The 17,658-nt window shown below is 34.7% G+C and overlaps 1 protein-coding gene across 2 annotated transcripts in view; it reads left to right on the top strand.

Annotated features, from left to right (window-relative positions):
• Positions 1-17,658, top strand: part of LOC149150681 (uncharacterized) — a 236,368-nt gene that overhangs the window by 178,656 nt on the left and 40,054 nt on the right. The gene's annotated exons all lie outside the window — the stretch shown is intronic.

Raw genomic sequence — 17,658 nt, 5'->3', positions numbered from 1 at the left:
TAATTGATGCGAGTTAGCTCTTAATTGAGCAATAAGAATCTTTGCTCTCCATGGAATGCTAACTCCAATGTACTCTTTTGAATGCTAACTCCAATGTACTCTTTTTGTTGGAGATCACACGCGGGGTTGAATTCTTGAACATAATACTTCTTCTTTCTACCCAACTCTTTTCCCCATATATGCTTATGATACTTCTCCATAACATAACTCTTCAAATCCTTGCTATTTGTGGGACATGCATTGATGTAAATATTCCATTTTTGCATCCATTTGTTGTTTTGTTTCATCCAATATTTCTTTCTTTCACTCACTCCTTCATTAAAGATAACTTTAAGCCATCTACCTTCTCCCATTTGCTCAATTCTTCGAAAATACCTTATGAGATGCACCATAACAATTGCTTCGACGAAAGTTGCTCATGTTTCACTCAGCATTATCTCATAAGAAACCAAACTTTTTATTTTAAACTTGCTCATGATCAAGAGTTTTTGGATTTTCTCAATTTGCTTCCATTTTGAGACAGGGACGTTGCTAGCCTACAATTCACACCCATATAATAACACTAGACAAACTAGGAGCCCAAAAAGCACTTTAATTGTTTTCCAATTCTATAACTCTGCCTCTCGACATTTGTTTTGAAGAGCATATAATGCTTTCCACCCTCCTAAGATTCTCTCCTCTCTACAGTGCTCCCAATTAAGCTTCTTGTTGAAATCAATCCCGGGTACTTGTATTCATTTACTTCTTCAAGAATGTTTCCTTCAAAGAAGAATGTAAAAGTAAGAGTAACATTAAGAGTAGTAGGAGAATAGGTAGTTTTCCCTTCCAAGTCGAGTTTGAGGCATTGTTCTTATACTTCTGAATCTAACACATCAATACACAATCAAGCTAACTAAGTTAATCGAATTGAATCTAGGAGGGTCTCTAATATTATTAGGTACAAAAATGGAGTTTTGAACCCATGCCCCAATATTATTAGGTATAAAATCAATCGAGTTTTGAACCCCACCCCTAATATTAACAAGGTGAATTTTTTACCTTTTCTGGTTTTTCTTTTTCTTTTTTTTTTGGGTTTATTTTGCTTGAAATGTGATTATAAGTTGGGAAAATTGTAATATTGAGTTCTTAAGTATACACAATTAGGTGATTTTCTCTGATCATACCTCGTATTTAGGGTTTCTCATGGCTTCAGGAAGACCAGTTTTGAGAGTGGTGGGTTTTATCCTGATTGTGTTGTTTTGGGGCTTTATCTTCTACAATTGCGTTGCCTAGAACTGATTAATGAGGCACTCTTGTTTGTTAGCATCTACTTTTGACGTTGGAATCCCCCATTAGGACTTTGCCATATTGGAATATCAAGACATTTCTCAACAAAATATTGTTGGAGTGCAATGAGGCAAAGCACGAGATTCTCATGCAAATAAATGCGCTGAAAATGGAACTTAGAGACATGAGGCTCAAGCACTAAGACATGTCTCTCCATCTGACCAGAATCAAAGCATGGTTGCAGAAAGGAAAAGGCCTTGCTTCACCAGGGACCCTTGCAGAGGCTATTGACGTATCAACATCTTCCTGAATCCACATGGATCTCAATTTTGTTGGTACTCTTCCTATGTTAGCTACATACATGTTTTATGTACAACTTGATGTTTTTTCGTCTTTGTTAAATCTTGGTGGATTGTTAAGTATAGTCATGTTGATATCATATTCTTAAACATACATTGTCACTCCATATATTCTCTTTTTGTAAAATTTTGGGACAAAATCTTTGTTCTTCCATCACTAGTCTAGTTTTCCAGACCAGTGAGGGAAAACTAGACTGTTATGTATCTTTGAATAATTAATGAAAATGATTAGTTTATAAAAAGATTACTTAATTTTTACAAATTTATTTTAAATCTTGGAAATGTGAGATCTATCATGAGGAAGATGTTTTAATGCCTATCTGCGTTTATTGCCAATTTACTTTATATGGCTATATGGCTACACTAATTAGGATAAAGGGTTGAAATTTATCTCAAAAGCAACTATGCATTTTTTACTTTCAGTTTAATTAAAAAATGTTACAATATTATACACACACACACTGAGAAATGAGTTATGGTTTTTTTGGACATGTGGTATTGATTGCTCTCATCGCTCTCATCCTGAAGCTATCAAAGCCAACTTCCTTTGTAGACTTCAAACCAATATCGTTGTGCAATATAATTTATAGCCTTATATCCAAAACCATTGCGGAGCACATCAAGGGGATTTTGTTGGTTCACATCTCTAGGGAGCAATTTGGGTTTCTTCACGAGAGATCCATTCATGATGTCATTGCCATCGCACAAGAGTGCATTCACACCATACATTCCAAGAGAATGGAGGCGGTCATTATGAAAATAGATCTATAGAGGGCATATGACTGCGTGGATTGGTCCTTCCTCAGGATTGTGCTTAAGAAGATTGTGTTAGCTATACACAATGTGGAGTGGATCATGGCATGCGTGACTAGGGCGTGGTTTGTTGTTCTTATAAATGGACACCCTTCCAATTTTTTCTAGGTCGGGCGGGGACTTAGGCAAGGATGTTCCCTATCACCCTTACTATTCATTCTAGTCATGGATGGCATAAGCAGGAAGATAAATGCTAAAAACAAATTGGGTACTTTCAGTGGTTTGAGAATGACACAGGAGGTCAGTATTTCTCAACTTTTCTTTGTTGATGACGTACTTACTTTTGGGATTCTATCCAAGTCTCAGTGGATGATATTGCATGATATATTTCACCGATATGGTGAGGCTTCAGGTTTACTTGCGAATCGATAGAAATCAGTCTTTCTTTTCTCTAGCGGAGAACAATCAGAGATTGACTACATTGAAAATTATTTTGGCGTTGGCTTTGGACCACTTAAGGAGGGGTTTACATATTAGGGATTTAGACTAAAGCCAAACAATTACAGATTTGGAGATTGGTAATGGTTGTTGACAAAGTTCCATAACAAAATTAATTATTGGACTCACTGCTGGCTTACTCTTAGTGGTAGATACACTATGGTACAAGTCGTCCTACAAAAATTGTCTACTCACTGGGCACACGTATTTGCTCTTCTAGCACATATTATATCTAAGATATGTTCTATATTATCCTGTTTCCTTTGGGTTGGAGCTGATATAGGTCGAAAATTTCATCTGGTCAGATGGGAATATATTTTCAAACCTAAAATACTTGGAGGATAGGGAATTTTGAACACCAAAATTTTTGGTTGGTCCTTGCTTATTTGGAGGGATTTATTTGGAGCTGGAATATGGGGGGAGATTATTAAGGAAAAGTATCTAAAGAGAAGGGCCTTCATTGACTGGCTCAGAATTGGCGAGATAGGTAAGAAGAAGGGATCATACATTTGGATGAGCTTCCAAAAGATCAAATCATGGTTTTTGACAAGGATACATTGGTCTTTCGGTATGGGTAATAATATTATCATTGGTTGAGATCACATTATGGGTGTTTGCAATGAGACTAGCCTATCTGAAGCTACTATCGACACTACATCAAAGGGGTATGTTCTACCTAGCACATGTAATCAGTAGACGGAACAGGGCTCACTTGATCTAGAAAATGATTGTGGAGATTGAATTACATGGATACAATGCCCTGGCATGGAATGGTTTCATCTAGGATCTCAAACGAGCTAGGCTATGCCGAAACTTGAGGGGTCACTGGTTGATATGGAATGGTATGCTATGAAAAGGCTACGTTGTGGTAGCATAAAACTACAGGTATATAATGGGTAATATATATAGTTCTATTACTGCCCCTTGGTTCCTCTGCATTTGGAAGTGGAACATTCCTTTGAAGATCATCTTATTCACCTGGTTAGTATGCCACAATAAGATATTAACTTGGGATAATCTCAAAAAGCGTGGATATCATGGCTCGAGATGGTGTCCCCTCTGTGGTGTTGTTGGTGAGTCTGTTTCACATCTTTTTCTTTATTGTAATACCACTCAACATATTTGGTCATAGGTTCTCTCTTTTTGCAAGGTCCCTTATCAACAATTCGATTACGTGGAATCATGTATTCGATGGTGGACATGCATACATGGATCACATAGATACATTTCCTTGTTGGTCATATGGGAAACTTGGAGAGCGCAGAACGACTGCATATTTGATGGGGTCTAGATCAATTGCCTTTGGATATGCTCAAAGATTCTCACTTGGTTGGATGCACAGGAAACACGACCCGAGATTACAAAGGATCTTTCTGCAAGACTCGCTCCCCCACATATCTACTTTCCAGCTGGTTTCTTCGACGATGTTGCCCAGTGAGGATGATGTGGATGCGGGTCTTCGTTTAGAGTTAATGAAAGGGAACACTCTAAGCTACATTGGTATGTCAGGACTAGTACAAATTCCAAGGCGGAGACATGTGCTTTGTGGGGGCTTCTCTAGTTTTCCAGAGAGAAATCTCTGGAGACTGTCCATGTTTATGGTGATTCCAAGACTCTTATTGATGTTATACTAGACAACACATCTTATGACCCACCAGACCTACGAGGTTGGTTAGATCATATTAAAACTCTTATCGGGTCTTTCCAAGACTTTCACATTCAACATGTCTACATGGAAGAAAACAATATTGCAGATACACTCTCCAAAGCTGGACATCGTGTTATTGATGGAGCCATTAGATACTATCACTTCTTGGATGGGGAAGTCTTTGATGAGGGATCCATATATTTTCCATAGTGAATGACTGCTTGGAGGTTTTGTGGTGTACTTTAATGGATATGTGATATATGTTATGACAAGCTTATTTTGTGTTGAAACATCGTAGCTACATTTGTGATGGACATATCAGATTTAGTTACAATCTTTCTCCCTGTGCATGATTGGTATAAAAACATTTGTATTGATATTTTGGATGATGTATTTGTTTTTTCTATTGGTGGATGGATATATGCCGATCTCTTATGCTCGAAACTTATGTATTGGTTTACCTTATTACTAATAAAACCAATGGTTTTTTTCATCTGACAAAAGCCAAGATATTGGCCCATGGTATCATCACAAAGCCTATCTACAATTTAAGAATCTCCATGATAAAGTTGGGATGAATCTCCATGGTTAAGAATCTTGTTACATGTTTTTTTAAATGTATATATGTTTAATTGATGTATTTTTTTTGTATAATTAAAATTAATAATATTTTAAAATAAGCTTATGAGGGGAGCTATATTGGCAATCTTCGTGATATGAAGTCATTAAGTTATGAGATTCGAGGGTCAAATCCTCTCAATTATTCTATGCCTGCACGAAGGGCATATTTAGACACCTATGTAGCCGCCAAAATCGACCCATGTCAGCGGAGTGCGAGCTCGGCCTAGTTGTCGATTCCTTTAAATACAAATAATAATAATAATAATTTAGAATAAAATTATAATTTAGTTAATTTTTATAATTTTTTAAATGTGAGATGTATCATAAGGTAAATGTTTTGAGATTTATAGACTTTTACCAATCATTTAATTTATATGGTTATCCTAGTGTTAATTACATTCTTTTTTATTATATAACAATATAGTTTTGACATCATATTTAAAATCAAAGATGAAAAATCCATACATAAAATAAGTTATTTTAAAAAACCACTAATTTATTCATATAGATGGCCATCATTGTGTATTCATTATTAAATATGAAAAATGTTCTCTCTTAAAACAAATCTTACTAACCACAAAATCTTCACATGCTCACCAATTTATAGGAGGAGATGCTTTTAACAAAGGCAAGAAAACAAAGGGACAAGTTTGGCATTAAAAACTTGGGGAAAAGCAAGGCATTAATATGCTACCAAGGTATGGTGTGACTCTAGTGATTAGTGGATGGCTTACAAGAAGATCCCAAAACATGAATCCCCATGCCTATTTAAGGAAATACTTGCATAATAACTTATCAGTTTGAGCATATATGTTTTAACAATGTAAAACTTAAAAGACGAGGCATAAGGGATATATACAATAATATCTCTTCCATCATGTTAATAAATTCTATTAAACCTAGGTTTTTGGTTTTGAAAGTTTTAGGTTATGGATTAAGATGCATTACAAGTTTATCACTATTTTTTGTTAATTATTATGTATTGTTGTTAATTCCAATTTATATAAACAAATAATATTTTTAAATTTTTTTAAATTTTAAATAATTATTATTCAAGGAGAGGGTTAGGAGCAGTAGCAGGAGTGGCATTGAAGGGTGAAATTTTGTCAACAAAAATGGCATATGCGGGGAGTTGCAAGATGTGCAGGGAGATGTGGTTGTGTATTGATATAGCCGCGAAATGGTGTTGGTTTTGTAGCCCGAAGTGTGGGCTAGAGTGTATAGGCGGCTATGGTCGAGTGGGTTTAAGAGGGAAACTACTACGAGAAGTTTTGACAGTGGTTTTCCATGAAAGGGAAGTTGGCATTTCAGATTTGGTGTTAGATCAACCTCACAAAGGGGATTTGCCCTCCTATGGGTATCCTCTTTGTCTTTTATCTCCATATCTGGACAAAAGATATATAGAGAAAGAAAATACCAAATTTTTGTAAAAAAAAAATTAATGAGAAGATGTTTATTCTCTAGATATGGGGCTTGGATCTAGTAGAATACCTGAAGCAAAGCGTTCAAAACAGCCTGGGAATACAAGCAACTCTTCAAGTTTTGTTATATGAAGGAAAGTGCTCCACGATTCTTTCTAGCTGAAAGATTATAGCATGGCAAAGGATTCCACCATAATATTAAATTTGAGGATGTAAGGTGGAGCTATAGGTCTCAAAAACCCTAATGGATCAATCTCGTTCAAGGATGCAGTGAAGGGGAAGGATTTCACTCCTTCAGATAAGATCCAAAATATGCTAGGACCTTACATAGTCGAAAAAATGCAAAACACATCAACAATGGATGTTAAACCCCCGGAGGTAAAATTGATTGTTTCTTATCTATAATTTATAATGTTAATGCGTAGATGGACGAGAATTGAAGACTTACATTAGTGGGTATATTCTTCTTGGACACCCAATTATGAACTTACTTATGTTCCAAGAGTTTCTTCATAGTTTATTTTGACACACTAAAAGCTAGGTAGCAAGTCCTAAATGATGGGCCATGATTTTGGGGTAGATCTAGGCTCTTTATTACCCCATGGTTCCTAGAATTTGATGCTACAAGCATGGTGGTCACTACAATGCTAGTTTGGGTGAGATTGCCAAATCCCCCTCTCCCTTTTCAACACCATCAAGTTGGAAATAGTCTTGGAAAAATAAAAATAAAAATCAATACCTACACAAATAAAAAAGGTCTATTTACATTCTCTAGAATTTGTGTGGAGTTTGAGCTTAGTAAAGGTCTAGTTTATTGTATTCATTTAAAACATGAAAACTTTCAGTTGAACCAGGTTCTAGATTATGAGAATACAACATTTAGATGTTGAATCTGCTTCCAAATAGGACACCTACAGAACACACACCCACAAGCAAAAAATATCCCCCCAAAAAAAAGCAAGCCAACAAGCCAAAGGGATGGCGGGTACTTGACAGTTCTGAGGATGAAGAAGATGAGCTCATGGAAAATACTCCAAATATGGATGCTCAAGCACAACATGTCAGTAGGTAGATGAAGGAGCTGGGGACTAGTCAAGAATCATGACCCATATCTAGAAGGGTACAAAATTGGCAGAAATCAAAGCACCAAGGAAACAAAGAGAGGATACACACATTGAAAAGGGATTGGCCGGGCGGGGGAGGGGGGGTGTATAAAAATAACCCTTGTATCTGAGCGTTCGAATTAAGACAAAGAAATCCCTATGCAGGAAGGTGGAAATCAATTGGAAATAGTAACAGTTGATCCCAACCATGGGGTTTGGCAAAAAGTTCAGAAAAATAAAGGAAAAATGGGATGTTAAGTGATTATTATCACACTTAGCCCCTAGCAAAGCTATGCATTTTTGTACAATTTTTTCTTTTATTATGCATTCGCTGAAAGGTGGACATGATGGAATGCCTAATGACATCTACATAATGTAATTTTGTTCCTTGTTTATAGGTTGAATAAAATTATGATTTTTTCCTTAAGAAAAAACAAAACAAAACAATTATCATTCAAACCAAAACTATACTGTCAATTCAATATGAATAACTAATAGAATAAATAAAAATATTTAATTTAAAATATATGTGTTTGTATTTTAGAAAAAAATGTAAAAAACTTCACAAAATCTTATTGTTAAGCCAAAGGACACTAATCTAAAATGATGGCAGCTCTATAGCTATAATCCTTATCTAGTAAAGACTAATAAAAATACTTAGTAGATCCTTGTTCCTTTACCCACTAGTATAGATCCATCCTTTATTTATTTATTATTATTATTATTATGGTGAACTGATAATGTTAGTTTTTGTGGCATCAGATGTGTTCTAACCTTGAAATTTTGTGGAAAGGATAGAATGCATGAGATATCCAAAATGCATAAATCGTTTCTGGAAATTCCGCCGTGAAATGACTTAATTAGATTACTAGTTAGTTTTTTAATATTTCCTAAGTCTAAACTTAGGGAATATGACTAATTAATCAGAATTAATTAAGTTAAGGTGTGAATGTTCTAGAAACTCACACGGATCAACTTGAAGTTAATCCTAGCCATTGATTAAGATCTAATCTTGGTCGTTGAAGTCTCAACAGAGGGTAAAGTAAAGTAAATTAAATATTTACCTCTCAGTGATGGGTATTATATCTTCCCCCTCTCAAGTGAAACATCGTCCTCGGTGTTTGCTTCTAACCCTTCAAAACAGGCTGGAATATGCTTCACACTTGAAATTTCCATCTTTCTAGGTCGTTCTTTGCGTACTAAATGCCTTTATTGCACTTTATCCTAGTCATAACTTGCTTCTGTAGCATGATTTCTCTCCAATTAGGGGTGCATAGAGGTTCAACCTAGAACTCTCTATCTGGTTCAACCTATATTGAAAACCACCAACATTGTAATTAGTTTTTCCATTACTCCCTATAAACACACACACACACACAATCATTTCAAATTTTATCACAATTGTCATTAGTTGTTACTTATATACCCTGGCACAATCATCAGCATGCTTTACAATCCCAGAAGGGTTAATAGCCTACATTCAATAAGAGTTATCAACTTCACTATAGCTCGTTAACAATAACAATTAATCTGTTTACTTACCCAATGGCTATGCCAATTTCCAAGGACTCCATCTTGTTTTTTCCTTGTAAATTTCAAATCATGGAAACACCAATTTTATCTACACTATTCATATAGTGATATTAAGGTTTTCATAAACTATTTTTCGTACTTTGTCTTTTATGATAGATTGCAATTAATGTATTGTCTTACTGGGCAGCATTACTATTATTTTAGTTTAATTCCAAACGTTACATATGCATTGGTCATATATAAATAAGGACATAGGATAAACTTCCCTTCCTGCTACATTCAACACAATGATCTTGTTGTCTACTTGTCCAAGTAAACTTAGTTATGCCCATCCTGGGCTATTTGATTTTTCCCTTTGAGTGCAAGCCATGATAAATTCTTCAATTTGCTCCATAGTAATCATACTTATTTGCATCGTTATTATATAATAAAAAATTTAATATTAAGGAAGATTTCCTTACCTTATTCTCATGATGTCTTGCAACAAAGCTTCAAGGATTTTAACATGCACCAATATTTCCACCGTCTCAGTTTATTATAAAGCCTGAGTATTCCACTTTGAATCTAATTTAAATGTTGATTCTCAAGTATTACATTGCCTTCCCAGAAATTTTCATGCTACTATAGCAATTAACTTAACTAACTCATATTACAAAACTTTTATAAAAAACAGACTTAGCCATTCACATCATCTCTAGCCTTTCATAATGCATTTCCATAAGATTTTTCACCTTAGGCATGTGCAACCATACAATTTGATGCTGATATTGATCAACAATAATTTTCCTACAGGCATATGTCAAATTTTACATAGCTCCATTGCATCTCAGAAAGAATTCATGGAGTCTTCAACACTGCGCCTTGAGTCACAAAAAGCCACACAGGACATCATTGTAGCTGTGATGACATCTTGTAAGAGAGTAATAGGCATATCCAAACTTCTAGGTATGTCTAGAAAAATTGACAAAGTGATTGAGTCAAACAGGGTATGATTTCCAACATAACTAAACAAAATTCTATATACTATTGAGGTGTAGTTAGGAGCCTACACTTATCATTAATATCCTGATCAATTTGCATTAATAAATGCATGGGTAGTATACATTCCAAGCAAGCCACATTACCATACTTAGGCATTTGCTATTCTAATATATTAAACCTGTCAAAACCAGTAAACCCATAAGTTTGGTTTTAAGCGTCCTCCTCATATGTGTAGAATAATCTTTCTATGGATAGAATATCACTTAACATATTCTCTTGGAAAGTTGAACCTTTCATCTTCATCCAAGGAGATTAATCAGGTTTCTATGGATGAGATGTACATAGAACATCTCCAAGTCACTTGAATAATTTCATTAACCTAAAGTTAGGAGTTAGCACTCCACTCAAGGAACTTAACTCCTAGATACACATGGCATCATGTGAACTGGCATCTGCCATTCTATTAGACAGATCAAAGTTTAGTCTCAATAATTACGACTGAAGTTAAGCATGAGAGGCGCTTCATTTATTGTATCTTGTGTTTATCCATTGGGGTTTGAATATGGAATTCAATAAAGAATATAACTTGCATTAAGCATTCAATCTTTGGGACAAAGCTAAGTACTCATGCCTCATGACATAAGGATTTCCAAGTTCTGTTGGAATGGATGTAGATATAGAGAAATATCTTGTCTTTTGTTGTGTAATCAATCATGCGACTAAATATTGATTATGTTGCTTGTTAAGAGATGAGGAAAGAACTTATAATAATGTCTACAGATGACCAAGATAGATCAATAGGACTATGAAATTAACATATAACGACAATAATTACCTATAACTTCTCCAAAATAGTTTAAAAGTAGGTTAATGAAAGAAAGAGAGCTATTTCACTAAAGGTCAATCCCTCATTCCATAGAGAAACCAGGGAACACAATTAAGAAATGATGCATCATATCAGACTTTTAATTAATGATATCTATCATTAGGCACAAGCACCTACCCATCAAACATTGTATCCCTACGTTGAACCCTAATGATCCCCTTGTAAAATCCGACATGAGACTTCCTCATTTTATAACATTTTCGATAGAGCAGAAAGATAAATTAGATTATAATGGTTTTCTTTGATGGCCTTTATTGATCGCTCAAAAACAGGGAAAACAAAACAATGACATAATTTTGCCTGGCCCTACCTTGAAAAGTAAGTGCTTTCTCCCATGAAAGGATCTATTGGATCAGAGCACTTTTTATTTAGAAAAATGAAAGATGTCCAAGAAAAATGATTCAATATGGTGAAGATAAAGAAGAGCATGATTATCATTAGAAAGCATTGGTGTTATCACCTCCAGTTCAGGATTCTGCCGATGGAAATAATATGGTGACACATTTCAATGAGGCGCATCAAATGATGTGCCCTCATTGCCTTGTTTGCACAAGAGTACAATAGACAACATTATAAAACATAGAAAAATACTAGGGACCTTCATGTTCAATTATGATAGATAGGGTACATGGTATGATTTTCCAGTTGTGTTTAACCATTACTCTCCCTACATCAATACCACCAAACTATATAAACCAATTACCACTTGGTATCCCATCAAAATTTTACAATTATTGTTCCTTGTTCTTACTTAGGTCAAATATGCCCCATGTGCTCCCACGTTGATGTGATTTATATACACATGAGTTGCACCAATTGCCTTAATCAATGCGTCAAAAACAAAGATATTTTATCACTTGTCAAAAACCCCATCAATTTTCAGTTGTGTATGCTTTGTTTGCAATTTCTCTAGCATGAGCATTATGATTCTTGTCCCTCCTCCTTGCATCCCAAAACCTTTCTCTCCTTATTTAATAGTTGGGTTATGAAGAGGGAAAAAGTAGCCTATATGCCATATTCATGACATGACCGACATTGAAATATTTTCCTAATCTAAAATATGTACTGACGTAAAATCGTTGAATTTAAGTGGAAGCCCTTTACAAAGATCCATTTCCACACATCATAGTACAAGACATGTGACCATGGGAGGTTGCATTGGCATGTACTTTATTAGTTAATTTCCAATACTCTTTAGGATTGATTCATACCAAAAATATGTTAACAAATTTGGGAGTTTAACTCAATCTGACATAATTTCAAATTTTTCTATGAACGGATTGAAATTTGTATGCGATGGTTTCAACTGAGGTTTTCCTTCATAATTAACATGGACCAACCTTCATAATAAGTAGTTTATTTTGTTGTAAGTAAAAAATCAGAGTAGAGAAATCCCTAACATAGTATATTATATATTCATAGAGCCAAGCCTCTGTTTTTTGTAAACACCAATCCAAAAAAAAAATTACTGAAAAGAATTGACCAATGCAAAACCCAAGACCTATGGACAACGAGAGGCTTCCAAACCTGCAGATTTGACATGTGCACAAAATAAACTAATGAGAGAATATTCACATAACAAGGAATTGCAAGAAAATAATTGTTACAAATATACACATTGTACCAACGTAGTTGTTTGACTCAGCTAAGACTCTTTTCATTAGTCTGGTAGAGTCTTTTCTCACTATACAATAGTGAAGGGATAGAGGTGCCCAAAGGTGGCCTCTATAATAATTCGATAATTTCTCGATAATAATGTAATGAAATTACTTCAATGTATTCCTAGTAGGATTCTTCACCTCTTTTTCCCTTAAACAAGGTGCAGTACTAAACCCTTTAGCTCTAATACCACTTGTAACATACACCAGAATTTTTTTTCAAAAATTTTACCCAAGTTCTGTTACCATGGTTAAAAACATAAATAACGATCCCTTTCTTTATATTTTACCTTTTTAGTATTACCGTTGGACTTTTATGTTTAAGGAATTATGGTTTTACCATGGGATCTTTACATATATTTAACACAAGTTTATTAGCTAGCTCTATGTGGCTCTTGCTTTGGGAATGTTATGAAACCACTTTTATATATCTTGTTTATTATTTGGATGATCATCCTCATAATATGCTTAAAAAATATATTAGGCTTATTTGTAATCACGGCTAGAGTCTAATTGATTATATCGATGACATGTGTACAACACTATAATACTACCTACACTTGCTCGTCTCTAATGATTCCATAACCACTTACCAGATAGAATGACCGACAAGAGAATTCATTAAGGCTGTAATTATTATTTGCCAGATCTATGGTTTATATGACTTAGGATTTTTGTTACGGACGATTGAGATGCGGGGTTGATGGTGTAGAAATTCCTTGTAGATTCAATCTGCTAATTGTAATTTACTAAAACAATAGACTTGAATCTACTCTAGTCATCGGCAGAAAAAATTAAACGATCGCAAAATCACGAAGCATACAAGAGAATGAATTCAACCAATACATTACACAATGATTTCCTGGGGAAATCCACAGCTAAAAACCCCTGCTATATGTATATTGCAATAGTCAGAAAATATTAGAATATTACAATACTTTTCTCAAGCCCGAGCAACCTTTGCATTATCTCTATTTGTCTCACTGCTTCTTAGGCTGACTATGGCCAACACTTAGCCAATTTCCCAGCCTTACACGCTCCTACTTCCTTGCGTTGTTCAATGAGGAATTATGCCCATATTTAATAGGAATTTTCCTCCATTGGATTGTGCAATTCCTTTAGGCTCTTCCTCTAACTACATGCACCATTTGTACAATTTGGATAATTATACAATTGATAGTACACTTCCCTTGAACTCCAATCTCAACTGGGTAACTCTCAGATCTGACATGCATGAGTTATTTATGGTTGAATTATCAATTAACTGGTTGAACACATGAAGCAACACCCCACTGTTAGACCTCCTACTAGTTCCTCCATCAGTTGGAACTAGTTTAACTAACTTTAACTTAGTTAAACTGAATTAATTAATTACAACTCAAAATAAACTCAACCAGGGCTCCTATAAAGTAGGAGACACTCTACATGACTCAAGTTAGACCCTCAACTCAAATTAACTAAACTAAGTAAGTAAAATTAAACTTAGTTAACTCGTACAAGTTGTCTTGTGATGTAGAATTACAAATTTTCTCCTAATTTAATTCAAGGACAAAATTAATTTAGGAATTTCTTGTTGCATTTTCGACATGTGGTCATGGGTGTAACCGCCTCCTAACCCGACTCTCTGCAGTTCCATTCAGACCTTGCCTCTAAGAAGCAGCTCTGTAAGGGTAGAGAAGAAAAAGAAAAACCTAACCCTTCTATCATTTTTGTTTTTTGACTACTTGCACCCACCGCATGCAAATCTTTGTGTGGCTGAGTGTTTTAGTTGCAGATACTTGTGGTATGTTTGTATTCAGTGCACCCTTCACCAAATCGAACCTTTTTTTTATGGCTTTTTCTATGGTTGTGGTTATTTATCTAGATCAATGCTAGTTTCTTCATATTTGTTCTCATTGCAATTTGTTGGTTTATTTATATCACAAGTCTGTAAAGAGGGTTAATTCATCGGGGTTGACTGCAGGTATAAGGGTTATGACAGTATTTGGACTTCGTTTCCTCTACAGGTCCATTCTTGGTCACTTTTCTAGGCATGGTTTGAATGGATTCAAAACCCTTTTCGGTTATCACTAGTTTGGAGTATGATAAGACTCAAGTTTTTTTTTTTTTTTTTTTTTTTTTTTTTCTAGCGTTACATTGTCTAGGTAAACTCATCTCTTCTCCTAGAGTTTGGTTCTTTCTGCTCTTCTGATAATTACTTTTAGCATTTCCTCTAATATTTTGAATCCTGTGTAGGGTATGGGAAGAATTTCTTCTTATAGGAAAATTTCCTAAGGTAGACCACAACCCATATTCCCCCCTTTTTTTAGTGCCCTTAACCACATGAATGGTATTGGAAATTTCAACAAGCTCTTCATCCCCTTGCAGGTAAGGATTTTGCAACATCACATAAGGTTACTAGTATAACTTTACGAACAACATTCTCCAAGTTCTCTTTAATTTCTTCTATAATCCTATTATATGCAGGTGTCCATTCCTATCTCAGTTAAAATACCTTACCTAGAAGGTTTTTGAACAATTTTTTTTAATGGTCAATGGAAATGACCCGTTGCACTCCCATTTGATATTAGTTACCATATGTAAAGAATTATTGTTGTTATTACTTTGAGGGTACATTGTTTGTTTGTTTGTTTGTTTGTTTTGTTTTGTTTTGTTTTTTGTTTTTTGTTTTTTGTTTTTTGCTTTTTTTTTCCCTCATCTGGCTATAAGGCCACATTTACCTTTTGAACTAATTTTATGGAAAAAAGTCCATTGTAGTTATTAGAGGTCTTTCTCTTGGAAATTTATGTTTCCCAATAGCCTAGTCTAGTAGCCCTGGGGTTTAGAAGAAAAGTAACTAGAACAATTCTGTTAATCCAAGACTGAAAACAAGCGTTATATACATATAGTCTTGGATTAACAGAATTGTTCTAGTGACTTTTCTTCTGAACCCTAGGGCTACTAGACTAGGCTATATATATATATATATCACTTGTTTTCAATCTTGGATTAATAGAATTGTTCTAGTTACTTTTCTTTTGAACCCTAGGGCTACTAGACTAGGCTGCTGGGCAACCAACCTAGCCTTTTGCTAATCTGGGTTCAAAATTTACTATCCATCTACATATTCTACTTCCCATAGAGACAATATACATACACCGTATTACACAGACAAAAACCATTTCCTTTACAGAAAACATATGACCAACAATAGATCAAATTACTTGTCTTTTATGTAATTATTTACTTCTTTTCAACATTCAACACTATAATTCACACCACAGGTTCACAGGAATTTACTAGTACTATTGTACCTACAGAACGATTGACCATTTCCTTTTTAATTTCCACTTTTGAAACTTGTTCTACAAAATGTAATTACCATTTCCTTTTAATAACTAAGATTGTAGTTCACTCTACAAAATATACGCTATTGTAATTACATAAATATTACATGTTATGGAAAACAAGAAACACTTATTTGATTTGGTTTAGGCTACCAGGAAATTTCACAGAGGAGAAGACCACTCCTCCCGACCAATGAGATTGGAAATCATGTCCATTTCTCCCCCCAATCATTTTCACTTCCAGAATAATAGTTGACAACGACCTAGCAGGGTCTATTCTTAGGTATCAAGACTCTACAGTCCAACCTAGAATCTTGCATACTCACAAGTTTGTATTATGGATAACACTGGCCACCCACCACCTCAAGAATACCCTAATTGGAAACGTCCCACTCTTCCTCAACAACGTCTCGTTCAAGGAATCAGATACTCCCCAGTCTCCCTTCTTCAGATGCCTTAGGTATTTTCCTCTCCTACCCCCTGGATTTTGTTCGTAACTAATATGATTTATCTTTGGGGATGGGAGTAATTGTCTAACCATTTTGGTAAATGAAAATTTTCATCTAGGGTATTTTCCCCGTAAATTCCATGGCTTACCACAACTAACTTTTAAATAAAATTAAAATACTTTAACATTTAAATTTCCCAATAGGATTTCCACATAGCTCATGATTTACTAAGTTGCTACAGTAAAGTAAATTAAATATTTACTTCTCACGGAGGGGTATTACAAAATTATTTTATATTTTTTCAAGTTAACTTTTATTTAAATTTATTGATATATTATAGTTTAAAATTATTTGATTTTTTTCACAGAAAAAAACATAGTTTTATTAATTATAATAAAATCACATTTTGTAGATGTATATATGTATACATTCTTCTAATAGATCATATGAGATCTTGCTAAAATTGGCATATAGCCTTACAACATCAGTAATATATAAGCGTATAATTGTTCTAATATAAAAAATAATAATAAATTGTCATATGCATGTGCATGTATCTATCTAACATATACACTGCTGAAAATTGTCAAAAATGTGTTGATAAGCATAAAAACATATAGGCAATAAAACCAGTCTATAAACATAAGATAGTAGTAGCCCAAAAAATAGAGTAGAGGCCGGCCTCTCTCTATGGTATCGGTTGCGCATCCATGAAAGGTCTGTGATAATAACCAAAAATAGTACCATTCTGATACTCCTGTATCATAATTCGGCCCTGATCCAGTTGAAGCCCCTCCTTGGAGAGAATGTCTGCCACAATATTGTGCTCCCTGTAAACATGTGTGAATGTAATGTGAGCAATAATAGATGATAGCATGTGAACCTCAGTGACAAGGGGCAGTATCTGAAGGTTATGACAGATCTAAATTGTGTTCATCCATTGGACAGTGAGAAAGAGAGTCTCCATATATGTGTATGGTGTTCAAACCAAGGTCAATAATAAGTGAGATAAGAACTTTCATGGCCATTAGTTCAGAATGGTTGTTCAAGCCTTGTCCCAATCTCATGGACAATTTGAAATAACCCTTGTATTTGAGCATTCGAATTCAGACAAAGAAATCCCTATGCAGGAAGGTGGAAATCAATTGGAAATAGT

Source organism: Pinus tabuliformis, chromosome 9, assembly GCF_031772625.1.
Source record: "Pinus tabuliformis cultivar Carrire ecotype Pingquan chromosome 9, CPIR1, whole genome shotgun sequence".
NCBI classification, from domain to species: domain Eukaryota; kingdom Viridiplantae; phylum Streptophyta; class Pinopsida; order Pinales; family Pinaceae; genus Pinus; species Pinus tabuliformis.
Note: the sequence above shows the minus strand (reverse complement) of the source record. Positions and strands in the feature narration are given on the sequence as shown.